Source organism: Macrotis lagotis, chromosome 5, assembly GCF_037893015.1.
Source record: "Macrotis lagotis isolate mMagLag1 chromosome 5, bilby.v1.9.chrom.fasta, whole genome shotgun sequence".
Taxonomy (NCBI): Eukaryota; Metazoa; Chordata; class Mammalia; order Peramelemorphia; family Peramelidae; genus Macrotis; species Macrotis lagotis.
In genome coordinates this window covers 47,525,956-47,547,215 of record NC_133662.1, presented here as the reverse complement: position 1 = coordinate 47,547,215, position 21,260 = coordinate 47,525,956, and positions in this window count along the sequence as shown.

The following is a 21,260-nucleotide window of genomic DNA, read 5'->3' as shown; positions in this document are numbered from 1 at the left end:
ACTTAAAAGATCTAGAAGGCATAACTGCTGAATTAAAGCCATAGATGAGAAAATAACAAAATAATATTGAAGTACATTGCTTAGTGCTTTGAATATATAGCTCTTCTACAAATTCTGTCTGGTGATGATAAACATAATTTTATGTGGGTGATTATCGGTGCATTCAGTATATGGAATTAGATCGGACTTTTATAACAAGTATATGTCATCCATATTCATATCAAAATAATTAATTTATGGGATTAATGACATTTCAAAGAGAAAGAACCAATTAGGAGGATAATTTAAAATATAATCTCATTAATGTTGATTAGTTTCATAATAGTTTATAGCAACAAGTGTAGAGAATAGGAATTAGAGAAGAAAGATAGGGTTGGTGAAAATAGATTAACTACTATAAAGAAATTCTAAATATAACTTCTGAGATTTGACTCAAAGAAAAAATGTAATCCACTTTTTTGATAATAAATGAAAACAATTATTAGTAATAAAAGATACTAGTGAGAACTCTTAGACCATAACTGTATTGTTGTTCAGTAAAGTCTGACTCCTTGTGACCCTATCTGGGGTTTTCTTGGAAAAGATACCAGAGTAGTTTGTCATTCCTTTCTCCAGTTCATTTTAAAAATAGAAAATTGAGGAAAACAGGGCTAGATGACTTGTCTAGGGTCATATAGCCAGATTGTAACTTGAGTTATCCTGACTCCACACCCCATATTTACTATCCACTGTGCCACCTAGTTGCCTGAGCTACTATAACTAAAAATCACTATAGGCTGAGTAATTCTTAAACTCCCATCAGAAGATAACAATTATAAAGAATGAAAGGTAAAGTTTAATATTTTTAAGTTAAATTAGTAAAATAGAAAATAATCAAATATTAAATTGTAGAATATTGAATATTACAGGAAAACTAACTCCATCATGTTTTGTTTTTTTTAATGGTCTTTCCAAATAAACTGGTACAAAGGGAATATCCTCACTTCCTGGAACCTAGAATATTTCTGTGTTCTGCCCCGAACCTCATCCTTTATGCTTTTTTTTCTATGTAACTTCATTATATGGTTTGTAACAGAGCAGATTTTTAAGATAATTAGAACAAATTGTTGCATCAAGTAAAAATGATTTTTTTTTTTTTGCAGAACTCAAAGATGTTGTTTGCCACATTCATTTAGGGCAAATGTTGATGTCAAATTCATGAAATAAATGCCAGCAATCTGCTGACTTCATCTCCTTCCCATCCTAAGAATCACTCTTCAGGCTTCAATATATGCTCCAGTGTGCTCCCTCCTATCCTAAATTGTTGCACAGAATTGCTGTTCTGTTCTCTAGAATGGCTGTCATTTTTCAGACTGTGAAAAGCTTTTCTGTTGTAAGTTAAATGATTCCTTTACCAATGTAATTTAGAAAATATACTTTTAGATGACTGGGTTGAAAAATACTTGATAAAAATACTTAATGATGATAAATGCCTTTATAAGCTATATATTGAAATACAGTTTCAAAATTGAAAAAAAAAGAAACAATTTTATAGACACTAGATAAAAAACCTCGTCCTAGACTCAGCAGGGAACAACAATTCAGGTCAGGGCTACAACAACCAAAACAGTCATTCTGAGCAAAATTTCTAATGTTTTCTATATCCTACAGGGTATATACCTCTGTTTTGTTCTTTACTTTTTTTCCCTTGCACTCTGATTAGGTAAGAGAGAAAGAAGGTTCAAGGACAATGGAAATTGGAAACTTGAGAATTTGGAGAAATGAACTCATATATATTTCCTCCTTTCCTAGAACCTAACTGATCTCTCACCTTTGCCACTTCCTTATAGACACTTTACATTTATTTCAAGTCCTAACAAGATGACCTCACTGAGAAAAGTTGGATAGCATGCGAAATTGTGGTTTATATAGAGGATTAATAAATTAGCAAATCAAAGCTTAGGATAATGGAGCTAGAAAATGTTTGAAGAAAACGAAGATGTCTGATGAGGAGAAGTAAGAGCATTATTAATAATAATAACCTTGGCATTCTAGATATCATACTAGGCTCAGAGTAGAGACAACAGTTCAAATCCTGCTTTAATACTCACTTGTATAACCCTAGGCAAATAACTTAATCTCTATGTATTACAGATAATTCTATCGAACATATCTATTAATTGGCATGCTACTGCCATCACATTTCCACAAGATGATGAAATAATAGATCCTTTATCTATTCTTATAATGATATGAAATTCACATATTGCTTTGAAGTTTGGGAAACATAACTATGTTTGACCCTTGCAATGGCCCTGTGAGGTAAATGATTTGAATGGTAGGTACACTTAGGAAAACTGAATTTAAAATGTTGTCATTTGAAAAAAATAAAATGACAGTCACTGGACAGTTATGATGTCCCCATTTTTATGGATGTTAAAACTAAGTCTTAGTTCAGTTTATGGTTTGGTCAACGTCATACAATGAATCAAAGACTCAAGTCTTAAGTTCTCTAATTCCAAAGCCAATGCACTTTCCTCAGAATCATCTTGCCATTAATTTAGGTAAGCAGAAATGATCTAGGTTCTAGGGCCAGAGTACTAAGGAATCAGAAGTCAAGTCTCAGGGTTTATTGGTCTATGAATTAATTTTAAATTATCCATATTATTAACAAATTATACAGTGTAATAATCAAAAGATGTTATTGTTATTGTTCCTTTTGAAACCTTTGTTAAAGGGAAAGAATAAATATTTATTCATTTAAGTTAGGAACTGTGCTAAGCACTTTACAAATATTTTCTCACTTGTCCCTGACAGCAGCCCTCACATATCGATAGTATTTCCCTCATTTTGTATCTAAGTAAAGTTAGGCACAAAAAGGTTAAGTGACTTGCCCAGGGTCACACAGTAAGTTTCTGATGTTAGATTTGAACTGGGTTCTTTCTGAGTCCAGGACTGATGCCTTCCATTCATTCTATCACCATCTAGCTGATAAGATAAAAAAAGAAAATAAGAAAAAGTTTAATATTAAAGTAATATTTCATAAGAAAATAATTAATTGAACTGACAGTGCTCCTCAATTTTCCATGCCAAGGGAATTATTATTATCAGGTCTGCATTGCCATTTACCAGCATCAACAACCAGATATAAGACCAAGTATCTGACAAGGCCTCAACAAGCTACAATATTAAGTGGAAACTAGCAAGATGGAATTTAATAGAAAGAAATGCAAACTCATATTAAGTTTCAAAAAAATCAATATTTTATAAGTATAAGTATAGCTAGCACTTAATCTTAGAATATCTCAGTTTTTTGGTTTGGAGCATGTGTGTATGTTTGAGTGAGTGCGTGTGTGAACTGTAGAGTCTATAGGAGTCACAGATGTGACTCAGTAATTGACAAAGTTGGCACAATTTTATGCTTTATTAAGGAATCTTTATTAAAAATCATCATTATATGATGGGACACAAATTATAGTTCAACTATAATTTGACTTTATTCTGAATATGATGCTTAATTTTAAGGACCATAATTTTTCAATATTCCAAAATGAAAGTATCCAAAAGAAGGTAAAAAAACTTCAAAGTCATGGCATAACAAGTTGAAAGAATTGGGTATATGGCCTGTGTAAGAGATAATAGCACTTTCTAGATCTAGCAATTTAAAATTTCAAAATGCTCTCTTATTTTCCCCCCTAGAATCGGGTGTTACTATTATGCCCATTTTACAGAACAGGGTATCAAAACAGATAGAAACTTAATGACATACACTTTCTAAGGCAAGATTTGAACATTCCTGACTTTCTGACTCCAGAAACAGCACTCTTTTCTGTTCCATCAACGAACAGAAGGCTGTTGCTAAATCCAGTCCTGTAGTTTCATTCTATCTTGACCTCTCTTTGCAGCTTTTGACACTGCTAACAACACTCTTTTGGATACTCTCCTCCTTGCCTTTTCTTGACAGTGTTCTCTCCTGACAGACTATTCCATCCTTTGCTGGATGACCATTTTTTTAGGCACTGCTTAACTTATTATCACCAGTGTTCATAACTTCTGAGTCATCTTTAACCTCTCCCTCAACCCCCATATCCAAAAATTAATCAATCTTGTCAGTTCTACCTCCACAACAGCTATTCTTCATTTTCATTTCACATACATGTCTACTGCCCTGTGTCAGGACCCCATCCTCTGTTATCTAGTTTGTTTCAACAGCCTTCTAATTCCATTCTCTTCTCTCTTCAATTCATCTTTCCAACAGCTGCCAGAATAATCTTCATACCACACAAGTCCAGTTATTTTATTGTTCAAGAATTTTCAGTCTCTAAGATTAAAAAACAGCTTTCTCAATATCTTAAAGCTCTTCATAAACCAATTTCATAAACCAACTTTCATTCTTAGTATATATTATTCTCCTTCATACATTCTGTATTCCTGTCAAAAATGGACTACTTGCTCTTCTCCAAATTCTCTATTTTATCCTCCACCTTTGTCTTTTCAGAGACTGACCCCCATGACTAGACTATATACTCTGAATCTCTCTTTTAGATTCTTAACTTCTTTCATGGTACAACTCCTATTGGAAAACATTCTGGATTTCCTTTTTTTTTTATACTATAACTCTCCTTCCTTAAAAATCATTAAATTATCCATTGAATACTCCTATTTACTTCCACATGAATGTTCTGCCCCTGGTAGCACGTAAGTCCTTTATAGTGGGCATCATTTTTCAATTTGGCATTATATCCTTAGTTCCTAGTACCTGATGGGTTTATCACATTAGTGGAGGTCTTTAGCCTGATGCTGGATCTCCATTTGTTGAATAAATTATAGAGAGAATTCTTGGTCAGGTATGAGTTCAAGGTCTCTTATATTGCTCTGAATGACTGTGAATTCTCTATCAATTCATATAAGGTGAGGTGGAGCCAAGATGGGAACAAGAATGGATCATGTCTTAGGCACTCTCTCATAAAACTCATAAGCTAAGGACTCTAACTAAATTTTCGAGAGACAGAACCCACAGAGGGACCCAGTGAGGCAGTTCTCCGACTCAAGGTAACCAGGAAAAAAGCAGAATGATCCCTGGGGTTGGAGGGGTGGCCTGCCAGAGGGGTGGCCCGCCATAGTGAAAGAACTCCAGCCTCCAGGAGGCAGCCCCAGGGCACTGGGAGCCCAGCTCACAGCAGTGGGGGAGTTTTCTAAGCTACACCCTGGGGAACATCGGGCACAAATTGGGGGAACATTGGGGGACCTCTGCCAGAGTGAGCATGTGAAGCCCAGCCCTCAGGGCACACAGAGAGCAGCGTGGTCAGCACAGCCCAGTTCCAGGAACAGAAGCAGGCAGAGCTTGGTAAGCAGGAGCCCCCAAGGCATGAGCCCATTGAACCTAGGGAAGGGAGTAAAGAGAGAGAGAGACTGCAGAGCTCTGCCACTGGAACAGGACTCTGAGGCTCTGACCACATTGAGATCCTGATCACAGTCTGAACAGAAGCCCTCCCCCACCTCAGCCCTGTGGCAGAGGGGGGCGCTTATGGTCATTCACAGACCAGGAGAGAAGACAGAGCCTCACACACTGAGACCCTTGTGGGAGTGTCCCAAAAGCTCAGGAAGCACCCCAAAACCAGGCCCAGGCTGGGAAAATGAGCAAGCAGAGAAAAAAGAGGAACACCATTGAGAAATACATTATCTATGATCCCAAGAAGGATCAATATATTCAGTCTGAAGATGAGGAAGCAGAAGCTCCTGCATCTAAAGATGGGCTCAGGCTATGACAGAGCTCAAAAAGGACTTTGAAAATCAAATGAGGGAGATAAAAGAAAAACTGGGAAAAGAAAAGAGAGAGATGCAGGAAAAACATGAAAATTAAGTCAGCAGAATAGTCACAGAAATCCAAAAAAAATGCTGAAGAAAATATCATGCTAAAAACCAACGTAGATCAAATGGATAAAAAACTTCAAAAAAGTTATTGAGGAGAAGAATGCTTTAAAAAGCAAAATTGGACAGATGGAAAAAGATATAAGAAAACTCTCTGAGGAGAACAAATCCTTCAGACAAAGGATAGAATTCAGGGAGATTGATGAATTTACCAGAAATCAGGAATCAATACTTCAAAAGCAAAAAAAATGAAAAATTAGAAGAAAATGTGAAATATCTCATTGAAAAAACAACTGATATGGAAAACAGACTTAGGAAAGATAATTTAAAAATTATTGGAATACCTGAAAGTCATGATCAGGAAAAGAGCCTCGACATCATTTTCAAAGAATTACTACAGGAAAATTGCCCTGATATTCTAGAAGCAGAGGGCAAAATAAAAATGGAGAGAATCCACCGATCTCCCTGAGAAAGAGATCCCAAAAAACGAACCCCTAGGAATATTATAGCCAAATTCCAGAACTCCCAAGTCAAAGAGGAAAATATTACAAGCAGCCAGAAGGACACAGTTCAAATATCATGGAGCTGCAGTCAGGATCACACAGGACTTAGCAGCAACTACATTGGAAGCTCATAGGGCTTGGAATATAATACACCTGAAGGCAAAAGAGCTTAGAATGCAACCAAGAATCAACTACCCAACAAGGCTGAATGTCCTCTTCCATGGAAAAAGATGGACTTTCAATGAACCAGGGGAATTTCAAATGTTCATGTTGGAATGACCAGAGCTGAACAGAAGGTTTGATCTTCAGATACAGGACTCAGGTGAAGCATAGAGATTGGAGAAGGGGAAAATATGAGGGACTTGATGATGAACTGCATGTATTCCTGCATAGAAAAATGACACTGATAATACTCATATGAATCTTCTCAGTTAATAGAGCAGGTAGAGGGAGCTTTTATAGTTGAAGCACAGGAGAAAGCTGAATTTGAAGATGAAATTTGGTGTAAAAATGGAATCAATAGAAAAAAAGAGAAATGTAATGGGAGAAAGAAAAAGGAAAGGGGGAATAGGCCAAGATATTTCATATAATAAGATTTTTCTTTATTACAATGAGCTATTGCAATTATATGGAATGGGGAAGGCAAGGGGGAAGGAGGGAACCTTTGCTCTCATCAGAGGTGGCTAAGAGAGGAAACAACATATAGACTCAATGGGGTATAGACATCTGGAGTAAGGAGGTAGGGACAGGGGAAAGGGGGGGGGGATGTGAATGAAGGAGGAGAGGATGGACCATGGGGGGAGAGTGGTCAGATATAACACATTGTCTTTTTTACTTTTTGCAAGGGGCTGGGATTGGATGGCCTGTCCTGGACCATAGGGCCAGGTGAATGCTGGGCCTAAGGGGTGGTATGGGGGCTGGGGCCTCTTGGCCCTAGGGCCAGGGATCTGTGTGCTGTGCCACTCAGTGACCCTACAGCAGAGTCAGAGTGAAAGGAGAGAGAAAATATAGTACATGGTAGTGGAGAAATACCAAAGGAGGGAGTTACGATCAGCAATGGCAATGGTGGAAAAATATGGAAGTAACTTTTGCCATGGACTTATAAGGAATGTGATTCACCCGCAACAGAGTTGTTGGTGTTGCAACAAAGACTCAAGCACATTTTTTATTATTATTATTATTTTGGGGAGTTGCAGGGCAGATGGGGCTGGGTGGCCTGCCTGGGGCCGCATAGCAGGGTGATCATTGGGTGTCTGAGGCCAGATTTAGACCGAGGTGCTCCTGGCTCAAGGGCCAATGCTCTGTCCACCACCCAGCCACCCCTACTATTATTACTATTTTATTTTATTTTTGGTCTTTTTTTCCTTTTTTTGGTTTTTTTCAGGGCAGTGGGGTTCGGGTGGCTTGTATGTCACATGGCTGGGTGATCTTGGGTGTACAGGGCCAGATGTGGGCTTGGGTGCTCATGGCTCCAGGGCTGGTGCTCATCCATTGTGCCACCTGGCCATACCTACAATTATTGCTATTATTTTTTTTATTTTAATTTTTTTCTCTCCCCTTTACTTTATCACTCAAGCAAGTCTATATTTATGGGGGGGGAGGGGATATTTCATTTACTCTTAAACAAGAATATTTTATTAATGTAAAAAAACATTATTTTACAAAATGAGAATAAATATTAAATAAATTTTGAAAAATTCATATAAGCACTAGTTGAAAATGTAGGAATTTATATTATCAGTGAAATTTTGCTTACCTCTCTTAAAAAGACATTTTTAAGTGGACAGAAGGACATACTTTTATAAGCATAATGCTTTGGAAATTATTAATATCCAATTCATTTGCACAGGAAAAAAATCCACTAAACAGACCTTTATTCTTGAGTTCATGAGAAGCTCTAATTCTTTTGGATACTCAGTTTCAAATTAAACTGTGAGATCAAAGTCAAATTTTATTTTGACTGACAATATTTTATGAAGTTATTTCTTATAAAAAAGATTTGATAATCTTTTGATATAAATAGGTTTGTTTTTAAAGAAGCAGTCCTCAAACAAGTTCAAGTAGGACAAGCATCTTGACCTTTTTTCTATTAAAACCAAAAAAAGCCGTGTCCCACACTTAATGAGCAAATTATTGATGATTGTTCCCACCCTGAAATAAAAGGAGGAATCCATTTCCTTTGTTTTGATATTATTGATTCTGTCCTCCCAAAAATGCTTCGTTAGCACTAGCTCTATGCTGTTCCAGTATAGATCACTCATTGTTAAAAATTGGCAAGTTAATCCCTTTAGGCTGACAGGTTGTAGAACCCGGCTGTGTGTGGTCTCCTGTCTATATCCACTCTTGTGTTTCTTCTACTTCTTTCTAGATAATTTTGCTACAGACTATAAAATACCTTATTGATTGAGGATGGAAAGTTGTAAATGTGATTTATGACCTTTATTTGATTAAAAGTGTGACTGCTCCAGGGAACTTAGACATTTCTTCCTGTTAGTGAAAAACCTGTGTAAATCACTTAAATTTTATCCAACGCCTCTAAGAATACCTCTTTCAGAAAGGTCAGTGGAAAAAGTAAGGCCACAATAAACTTATAGATTTACTAGTGCAAGAAAACTTGAATTTTAAGTTGCATTCCTTTTAACAAATGTGTCTATAGTTATTATATATTGCGTGTCCCCATAATTTCTTTAAATACCACTTAATGCATATCAACTCAAAGTGCATTTATTAAATGCCTGCTTTTTATGCAAAGAATTGTGTTATACTGAGAATACAAAGACAAAATGAAATCTTCTCCATCTTCTAGGAGCTTGTATTCTAATATATGGGAAGGGGTATGGGGTGTCAAGGAATATCAGCCAGCTTGATGGTGCAGGGAATAGAGCATTGGGCTTGGAATAGGAAGATTTATACAAATTAGGTCAAATTAAGAGATTCAGAATAAAAGAAACTTTTATTAGCTATGTGATTCTGGACAAATCCTTTAACCTTACCTCAGTTTCCTCATATGTAAAATGAGTTGAAGAAAGAAGTGGTAAACCACTCAAGTGTCTTTATCAAGAAAACTCTAACTGGGGTCATGAATATTTGTATATGACTCACACATAATTGAAAAATAACAAGAGATATTAGAAATACACAGAAAAAAAGTGAAATTCATCATGAATTTAAATATCATGATGCTTCAGGAACCATGATAATCTCTATATCTGTCCTCTTCTCTCTCCTCACAAGGTCAATGTTCTAGGTCAAGCCTGTATTACCTTTATCTTGGATGATGCAATAGTTTCCTAATTGAGATCTCTATCTCCCTGATGCCTTCTATAGTCATAATAACATACAAGTACCAGAAAAACTTTCCTAAAGTAGTCTTAAAAATGTCATTGTCAGTAAGTTTCAGTGACTATTACCTCCAGGATTAAACAAGCTTCTTTTCTTGGAGCACTTCACAACCTCACAACCTGCTCCCAACTTATTTATTCAATATTTTTATATATTAATTTCCTGACTAACTGATCTTGCTATTTACCACAGAGGACATGCTGCCTCCCAGCTACTTTTGCACTGACTGTTCCTCATATCTTCAAAGTATTCTCACCTCATCAAAATTCTGCTCAAGCACTACCTTCACTGTTAGACCTTTCCTGGTTCCCCTAGTTCCCTTCCTTAAAAAAATAAATAAATCTTCTTTGCATTGAATTTTTAAACATTCACTACAGAATGTAGCACCTTTCCCTCATACTGCAGTGCTGTAGATCTGCATCAGTGGAGAAGGAATTTCTTCAGATTAAGATGACCCCTACAATGCCTGGCATCCTATAGACTGTTCATCCCTTAGGGAGATCTATCTTTGCTTGGACCGAGATTTTACTTCATTACCAGATGGACTCTTTTACCCTTGTGTGATCTTTGATATATTCTAATCTATATAACTTTCAATAATTTCTATTTACTATAAAATGATAAAGTATACTAGCTAAATTGGAAATGGTAAGATAATTCTCTTTAAGGTAGATTAGAGAAAGTGTCTTTTATAGCTCAAAGCTATTTAGTGTGTGATGGATATGTTTCTGACCTGATATGACTAGAGAGATCCTTAGAAATGAGAGATTGCCTGAATTGGATTCTATCTGTCCCTACCCTCCTAGGCTGCTGGCCATGTAGACAACATGCACTTCAATCTAAAATTGAATAAAACCTTACCCAAGTTCATAAAGAATTTTGTTTCTGTTAGCAAGTCTCAATTGTAGCAAAGATGAATTGATTTTTAAATGCATTAGAGGTTTGGAAAATTGGGCACATTTTGCTCATTTTAAAACTATAGCTAGGTAACTAGGGTGGGTCAGCTGGGAATTTGCCTATGAGTGAGGAATTTTGCCACAGGACTGATAATAGTGCTAAGACTCCTCTAAGAAACAAATCCTGGTAGTGGCACAAAGGAGAAATTATGTTGGTCAGAGATGATGCAAATAGAGATGGGAAAAGGAAGAAAGCAGCTCAACTCTCAGAGGAATATCATTGTAGAGGCAGTTATAGTCCTTCTGGCATATAATCATGAATATGGCTAAAAAGGGTTCGTTCCATTAACTGTATGTAATTTGCCCTTCCAACAGAGTCTGGGGAATTCACAGTCCAATATCTATTCCTTTAGAATCCTCAATTATAAAATTGATTCATTCTGGCTAAAACTTAGGTACTAGGGAATATGAATGGTAGAGATACTAAGATGAAGTTGAAGGATGCTAAGTCCTTTTTTTTCCTTCTTAGCAAATAACTTTCATATCTACATATGCATCTTTAGTCTCTATCCTGAGTTTCATTCCCAAATCAGCAGATGCTGTTTAATATTTCTAATGGAATGCTCCTTAAGTATTTGAAGCAGAAAACAGAACCTAATAACTACTCTATTCACTTAACCCATTCCCTTCTCTAATCCTGCCTTTCTTCTATATTTCTATTAAGCATAATGCTATCATTCAACTTACCCAGTTTCACAACTTCAGTATTGCTGACTCCCTCTCTCTTAACTGTCATATCTAAAGAGTTGTCAAATTCACCCTCTCCAAATTATCCCTCACCTATCCCCCTTCCCTCTACCTACATGAACATCAACTTATTTCAAGTGCTCAATCCCTTTCATTCACATTTGGGCTTAGAGTCCATGCCACTTGTACTACACTTTGGGGATATAATTCCAACACAAAACTTGAGGGTTAAAACTAATGAAAATATGCAATTATATTTATTAGAAGATATGCAATAGACTCAATTAGAATTCTAGCTTCATTTTTCATCTCTTATATTAGTCTTCTATATAGGTGCAAAAAATTATTTTTCTAAAGCACACAAATGAATATGTCATTTCTCTGCTCAAATGCCTTCTGTGACTCCCTAATAATGTTAAGATAAAGATACAACTTTTTCAGCTTGGAATTTAAAGTTTTGTTCCCAGTTTGAATTCACCCTCCCTTTTAGGCTTATTTAATTTACATTTTTGTCCTTCATACCGACTGTCAGCTAAACTAACCTGTATGCTATATTTAAAATCTCAGAATGCTATCTACCCTCCTCTGTACCTTTGCACCAGGCCCTTCACCATGCCTGGAATGTACTTTATCCTCACTTTGCTGTTTGTTATCCTTAGATTTCAGGTTCATGTGCTATTTCCTACAGAATTTTTTCCCCGATCATAATGATCATCAGAACAGCACTCTCATTTTATACATGAGGAAACTGAGGTCCAGCGAGGTGAGGTGACTTACCCAATGTATCAAGAATATTTCCAGTCAGATTATACAGTCATACAGGATGTGAACTCAAGTCTTCTAACTCAAATTGAGTTCTCCTTCTTTCACGTTACCAACTTTCCTGATATGCTCAGTTGTGGTGTCATCCTTTGTCATTTTGTGTTGTAATATTTATTTTCTAATATAATCATATTAATTATATATTATTCTAACTATATTAGGATTAATTATGTTATTCTAATATAATCATTATATGGTATAAACATTATATTTATTTTCTAATATATATCTGCTTATTTTTGAACAAAATTGTATATACCCCCCCATCCCTCATAGGATGCAGGCTCTGAGAGGGTGGCAGAAGGGATAGAACACCAATCCCGGAGTCAGGAAGATCTAAGTTCATATTTGTCTTTAGGCATTTACTAGCTCTGTGATCCTAGGCAATTCACTTAACCTCTAGTCCCAACTGTAAAACAGGGTTATTAATAGCATTTATCTCTCAGGATTATTGTGAAGATCAAATGAGATAATAATTGCAAAGTACCTAGCACAGTTCATGGCATATCATAGTTTCTTAATAAATACTTGATTTGTCCTTTCCTTATCATCTTCATTTTACCAATAGAATAACTGAGGCTTAGAAGAATCAAGTGACTTGCCTAGGGACATCCTGTTAGCAATTGTCTGAGAAAGGATTTGAACTCAGGTTTTCCTGACTTCTAGCACTCTGTCCACTGTGCCACCTACCTTATCACCAGTACCCATCATTGCCAACACATCACTATCATCACCACCTATAATGAATAATTATCAGTCAGCAATGAAGCTGTGTAAAGAGTGATGAGACTAGAGGCAAGAATGCCTGGATTCAGGTTTTGCTTATGAAATAAACTCTCCTATAACTTGAAGTCATTCAGCTTCTGTTTTTCAAGCAACTCATTAAGGAAAAAAGTTAAACAGTTAATCTCCAACTTTTATGGGACAACTTTCCTGGAAAATGACATGAAAGAAAAAAATGTGATGTTGATATATCAAACCTATAGGAAATAAGTTAGTTTCCCAACAGCCTCCCAAATTTGTAATGCTTCACTAGAGTTTGTGGAAAATACATTTTTCTGCATATAAGCCTTTGTAACAAAACCTTAATTTATAATATGCACTTTTCCTAATAGTAATGAAGTAACCCATAAAATGCAATACACAAAATAAAATTGGTAACATGAAAAACACTTTTTCTCACTAGTAATTCCCTAGAATTCTGTGATGATTTTTGTGCTAATATATCAAGTTTTTAAAAACTTGATTTTAAACAATAATCATATTTTATAACACATGAAACCTACAATACCATAAATATTGTAAACCAAATAAAATTTATTAATTAAAACATGTTTAACCTGAATCTTATCTTCTACTGTGTCAGATAATGGAGTGAAGATGTTATAATTTATACCATACCTTGGCCACCTTCTGAAAACTGAGAGAGATTTTAATCACTTCTGTCAGAAGATACCACATTGTCCTTCATGGCTGGTGGATGGTGCTGGAGATCATGGGAGAAGCACCAGTTTGACATAATCTATCAGCAACATCTGCTTCACGCATCATTTGAGATCTTTAAGGGTCGTGAAGTATGGGAGCATAGCAGAGGCGAATTGAGGTTTAACCTTGAGGCTGCATTCATTGAATGATGGAACTGAAAGCCTCAACGTCTTTTGCCAGCTAGTCAATTAGGCTGACTGTGGCTCCAGACATTCTGGCATAAAGCTTATCTAACACTTTCATTTTCTCTCTAAAGTCGCATAAGTGACTGTATACTGGGGCTTAGAGCCCATAGCACTTGTACTACACTTTGGGGACATAATTCCAACACAAAACTTGAGGGTCAAAACTAATGAAAATATGCAATTAATGAAAGGGGTGATCTATTCTACTCTATTCTACAATGGGAGAGTGAACAAGACCAATAGGATACCAACTGTTATATAAACATGCATGCATCATGCATCTGGCTATTTTCCTCTCCTGAGTATAGCTGCAAATGTCCATGGTTGTCAATTCAAAGATGAAAATTATGTTGCTAATAAAATCATGAAATGTTTGAAGTCAACAAATTTAAGCATGTGAATGTTGACTGTATATGAATTTCAGATTAGTATTAGTTGAGAGATTTTTACATTCAAATATTCTATCACAAGTCCATAATCACCCCACTCACCCCCAATATTGTCATCTCTGTCATTGTACTATGCCCTTTTTAATTATCAATCTGATTTTAGTATCTGTTTTGCTTGATATTAATCCAAAGATGACTTTGCTTGATATTAATCTGAAGATGTCTTACAAATTTAATTCTTTAATTCTTCAAACAAATTATGGAATTTTGTGACAACCAAATGCAATCACTAAAACAAGAATAAAGCTAATCATCTTATGATGGTCTTTGTTTTAAGGGTTATAAAAAGCACTGTATTTTTTTTTAATTCTGTCTTTTTCCTATTTAAATTCTTGGCCTAGCTCATTGTCTATCTACAATGTCTACCTGAAACATGAAACTGCAGAATCATCTCTATAGTTGTCCATACAATGGAATGATACAGTTTAAACAGTGAAAATTTTTTAATACACTTGATTTTTTTCTTTGCATATGAATACTTATGAATACTACCCAAACAAGATTTAAATGTGGTTGATAAACATTTAACAAAATAAATAAAAATATAATAGAAACTGAATAATCTTAATAAGTGGCTTTCTAATTCAATAGGCAGCCTAGAGGGATCATCTGCATAGCATAGCAGCCCCTATATCTATTTGTGTTTGGAACCACTGATCAAGAGGACCATTAATAGGGAATCATCTACAATTTGGACCCTTATTAAGTTCTCCTCCATAATATTGGCAAATTCCTTTGACAAATATACATTTAATGATTTTTATATTTCAATTTATATTAATGTATATAGTCATTTAATAAATCTAATATGACTTTTAAGTATCCATGGGAAATACCTTTCAGAGAAAAGGTTTTAAAATGATATTTTGCTTAGGCTAATCAAATATTTTTTAGTGAGCAATAATAAGCATAGTAGGATTTTATATTCTTTACAATATTCAGTCAGTTATGTAATTTTTAGGATGTGTTCTATCACCATAAAATCCTTTTCCATATCTTCAAAGAGATTCTAGATGTGTATAGATTGTTCTCATAAATCTTCTTTTAGAAATGGGATAATTATCATGGGTTAATTATTGTGATAATTTCTTAGATTTCTTTTTAATGTAACTACAAGACTTGATATATTTTTTCTACATTTTTGGCATCCTAGCTTCCCTGGGATATTATCAGATTAGTTCCTCAGTAACCTCAAAATGGTGTTACTTCCAGGCTTCCTGTATACTTGAAGTGGTCTATGTACTCTTATCATTATTGATTTCTTTGATGACCTTTCTAATTCCTCATGTAGCATATCAAAGACTGTGAAGTTAGATTCTAAATATGGGTAGTTTTACTTTTATTGATTGAAAAATATATTGTTTCATATAGCTTTATAGATCTCTAGTTTTATCTATTCATTTCTTCTTTTCAATTTCAACTTTTAATGGTTTAGGATCAGTTAGCTTGGGCCTCTTCCAAAGTTTTCTGCCATTGTTTTTAATTCTTCTACTGCATTACACTGTTTTTAAATATTTTTTCTTAATTTTCAAAGTCTTCCATCATCCTTATTTTATGATCCTTATAAATCTTTTTTGTCACTGACTACAGTCACTGGCTCCCAGCTTTCCAAGAACAAGTATATGCTAGTAAGAAATTTCTGACTTTATTGATCCCTTTGTTCTGATAGATTTACATCATTTATGAACCCTTATGAAGCACCTGAAGATATCCCATACTTTCGAGGGCAGCTAGGTGATGCAGCAGATAGAGCTCTGGCCTTGGAGTCAGGAGGAAAGAAGTTCAAATGACCTTGGGCAAGTCATTTAACTCTGTCTCATATCCAGTGCCATCTCCAATCATCCTGATTCATATCTGATCACTGGACCTAGATGGCTCCAGAGGAGAAAGAGTGGCTTGTGAGTTAGTACAGTCTCCCCTTACTCAAATCCAATGTATGTGCTTGCCAGGGCTTCATCACCTCCCCTGATGTCATGGGCTTCTTCAGGAATGAAGGACAAACTTTTATGAAATACTGATAGTTTATGATGTTCTTTTCTGCCTTTTATATTTTTTGGCATGAGCAACTAATATCTAAGGCTCCAGGAGAAAATCTTATGTTACCTCAATTTGACAGTGGACACCACTGACCATACCAGTAATTAGAAGGAGCAATGTAGCATACACACTAATAGGGAGTGATGAGTAGACTTTGACAGAGATGAAATAAATACACCAGATGATCACCACATCCAAAGATAGACTACCACATAGAGGCCTTTAGTGAAAAAAGAATTTCAATCAAGCAATAATAATTAACAAATTGAAGGTATGCTCCTTTTAAATTCTGTGGCAGCATGCTTAAATTTGGGATGGGAGCTATCAACCTCCTGAACTATTTATAGAAAATATCATACTATAGTAAGTCTGAAGGAAAGAAACTATGTAGACAACCATGTTCCCAGAGATTCCCTCGAAATTTGGGGGGATTCAAGATAAGGGCAATAAGGGAATATGCATTTATATAGGGCTTAATATATAGCACTATACTAAGCACTACACTAAAAATGTTACAAATATTATCTCATTTGCTTCTAACAGCAACCCTGCTATGATCTCCACTTTACCCTTGAAGAAATTTCAACTGATTAAATGATTCACTCAGTCAAACTTATAATGTCTGAAGCTAGATTTGAATTCAAAATTCGTTACTCTAATCTTAGCATTCTATCCACTATACCACCTAAGTGCCTTTATGTTTAGTCCCTTTTCTGGACTCCTCAGTCTTCCCCAGGACAGCATTGTAGGGACAGGAGACAAGGAAGGCAAGTTTCTCCCTGAACTCCAAGGTCTCCATTTATTTACCAAAACACCAGTGCTTAAATATCCCTCCAGTCTCTAATCTACTCTCACTCCCATGGCACTTAGTAATAAAAGGTTCTAGTGCTCAAGGACTCCAGGTGATGACAGTTTAAAGTGCTCCCACAAACAATAGTTCCTAACATATTCCCCTTCTTGGCTTTTTTGAAACAAAATTATTACATAATGAATGCCACATAAGTTGTAAACAAAAAGTTCAAAAATAAACAAATGTCAATAGTAAAAACCAATATTCCTAAATTCCTTGAAATACATTTTATCCCCAACTTACTAACAAAGATTATAAAGTTTTTTCTTTTGCCAACAAAAAAACTTACAAAGCCAATCAAATTCGAAACCAAACTAAAAGGAGCAATTTTTAACTTTACCTAACTATTTCAGAGTTTAGACACTAACACAAACAGAAAAAGCAATTCTCTTGTATCACATTACCTATCCAGTACCAGATCTAAGAATATAGAAACATTCTCCCACCTCTCCAGGCCAGTAGAGAGATGTAAAATGTCCTATAGATGTTCATATACACACATACACATGTAACTAATCAAGACTGGTCAACAGAAATATAAGTCATAGACACAGACTTCATTTGAAAGACAAAATCCAAATTTCTAATCCCAGAAAAAAGTCTTCTTCCCCTCTTTTCCTAATTAACCATGAAGCTTCCCAATCAATAAACTATTGAAAATCATAGTCATTGCCCAACCCCCCCTCTCCTCCCCAAACCAGGAAGAAGGCATGGGGGTCCCTTGATCTCTAAAATAAGTTTTTTGAGACATGGGTTTGAGTTTTGAAGTTCCAAAAAAAAGAAAAATTTCCCTTTCCCCTCTACCCTCCCTCTGCAAGAGGGTAGGATCAACAGAGAATGAGAGAGAGTATTTGAAACCAGATGTTGACAATAAAATCTGGAGTTGTTGCACCTGATGATCAGCAGTCAGCACCATTATGGAGAGTGAAATTCGTCATCATTGGCATCAAAGTCCTTGTCAGAGTCTGTATCAGGGTCCCTGTCAGCAACAAGAGGTCTCTGCAGCTGGTTGCAGGTCCAGGGGCCTGGGTCTAATCCCATTAAAGGCGCTGGTACTGACTGCTCCATCCCCTGCTGCACTGCCTCGGGGAATCTACTTCCCCCTGACTGCTCAATGTTGAATACTATTTGTCTTTTCACTTTCACTTTATACCTCTTTGTTTAAAATCAGCCCCCTAGTAACAAATCAACCTGTTACTTTCTCCAGAGTCTTCTGCTCTGGGATGTTGCCTGGTTCCTCTTACTTGTATCTGCTGTGTCCTTAGTCTGGACTTCACTCAGATAACTCTGCCTTCTTGTCCCAGTTTGGGCACCATTAAGTTGAGTGCCTGTTCAGATGCCGATATGTTGTTCCCCTTCTGGACTCCCTCAATCTTCCCCAGGCGAGGTTGGAGGGGCAGAAGACAAGGAAGACAAGGAAGACAAGGATGACAAGTTCTCCCTTTACACCAAGGTCTCCATTTATTTACTAAAACACCAGTGCTTAAATATCCCTCCAGTCTCTAATCCACTCCCACTCTCTTAGCACTTAGTAAAATAAAGTTCTTGTGCTCAAGGACACCAGGTGATGATAGTTTACAATGTTCTCACACACAACAGTTCCTAACACCTTTATGACTAAACTCTAGCATAACACCTCCTAGAAACTCATTCTCCCTAACTCTACTTGTATTGATGAGCCAAACCCCTAGAAGGCAGTTGATTATCTTTCCCTTTGGGATTCCAGGGTTAATCATGAGGGGTTGGGGTAGTTTTCTCCTAGTTTTGCTCAAGACTTCATTTGCTGTGTCCTCTAAAACTGATTAACCAATTTATATCAATTATTTTTGCAAATAGAAATTGACTTACAAAGGTAGTTTAGTAAAGACAGATGTTACAGAAACATTCTCCAAAAACTAAAGGCAAATGTTTTCCCCTATTTGATCCCTAGGAAGAGTTGGCTCAGACTTAGAGAGAACATGGTGTGTTCAGTTTTCCTTATCTCTAGATGAAAGTACTACAAAGAACCACTGCTGACAGAAATGAGAAACCTAATTTTTTCTACTTTTCAAGGAAAAAAAGGATGAAAAAGTCATCTTCTGATTGAGGTTGGGGAAAGGGAAACAGACTATCTCTTCTGCCACTCACCTCTCTCAGAGGCTTTGCTGAAATATCTCCACTACAGTTGGCTTGGCTATTTGAAAACAGATTTCCAAACAAGCTTACTGATTTATATATGCTTCCAAAGGTTGTGACAAATTCAACCTTAAGATATTTCTAATTCAGTGTCACCTTATTTCATTCAATAATAAGAACACTTAAATCCTCACATATTGATTAAGAACTTGTTTCCACTTGGTAACTTTGATTAACTGATTCACTAGACCAAGAATGAATAATTTCTTAGTTCTTCTGGGCCACATCACCCAACAAAAACTTGTCATGGGCTCTATATAAAATTTAATATTTACTTATAAGTAATTCATATTAACAAGAGTATAAAATAATAAAATATTATAATGCTGCATGAATGGACTTTGAAGGCTGCATGCATCCAGTTGGATGTACCTGCACTAAAGAACTTTAGGCACTTGGCAAACCCAGCTTACAACTTTGATTTTTGTAACTCAATCCAAGATGTGTCCTTTGATGAATGTAGTAGGGCTTAGGTCAAGAGTTCTAAATCTGGGATCTAAGTTCTTGTTTTTGTTTTTTAATATGATTGTTTTTCTTTGTAATCCTGTGTATTTTCCTGTATACATTTAAAAAAATATTCGGAAAAGGAATTCATAGGTTTCACCATATTGCAGAAGGGATCCATGACACAAAGAAAAAGATAAGACCTCTGGCTTAGAGCATTATTTCAGTTACATTAATTGGGGTTGAACATTACTTATACCTTCATAAGAAAAATTTTTCACTTAAAAAATAAATGGAATATGAAGCAAAATGTCTTAGTATAGTTTCAAAAAAACTTAAAACTACACTAGAACTTTAAGAATCACCTCTATATAGATGTTTATGATGCTAATGATAGTTGATACATGGAGGACTTTGTGTTTTACAATGCACCCTACATTTGATCCTCACAGAAATACTGTGTGAGGGGGTGGAACAATTACCATTCCCATTCTATTGATAAATAATATGATACTCAGAAAGATAGATGACTTGTCAAAGGTTACCACTATATATCAATATCTATATTTTTTATCCTATCATTCAAAGCCTTCAAAAAGCTATTTTTTTCTATATGTATCCTACCTTTTTCTGGTCTTATTTTCTTTTGATACTCTTAATTTTTCACAAAGTGTTTCCATTTAATAGTTGTGGTACTTTCATTTGTAGCTGTCTTATTATTATTAATGAAGCTTAATATTTATATGATTTCTACATTATACAGTTAGATGGCAGTATAACTGTACACCAAAAAAAAAAAAAAAAACCAAAGAGTTACCTTAAATATAAATTCCCCAAACTAAGATCAAATACAGTTTCTAAATTATTCAACATCAGAAAAAGAAATAGAACTAGTTAGGAAATAACCATCAAGGGAAAAAAAAAAACTTAATTCAAATGACTTTATCTGGGGCAGCTAGGTGGCGTAGTGAATAAAGCACCAGCCTTGGAGTCAGGAGTACCTGGGTTCAAATCCGGTCTCAGACACTTAATAATTACCTAGCTGTGTGGTCTTGGGTAAGCAACTTAACTCCATTTGCCTTGCAAAAACCTAAAAAAAACAAACAAAAAAACCAAATGATTTTATCTGAGAATTTTAGTAAACTTTGAAAAAAAATTAATAACCTTCATAGAAAATATTGCCAAAAATTGAAAAGGAAATATATTCTTAATTCCTAAACTAGGATAGAGTAAAACATAAATAAAATAATAAAAATAAAATCATGTCATTAATGAATATCAGTTATAATTTTAAATATAATCCTGGAATAAAGATTATAAAAATTTACACAAAATTCTTAGAATTTATAATTTATATTTCATTACTTTAAACTTGTCTCTTCTATTACAGTTGGAATGGCAAACACCTTTGCTAAACATACATCTCTATTTTATACCAGACATATTATTTATGATTAGAAGCTCATTGAGCAGGG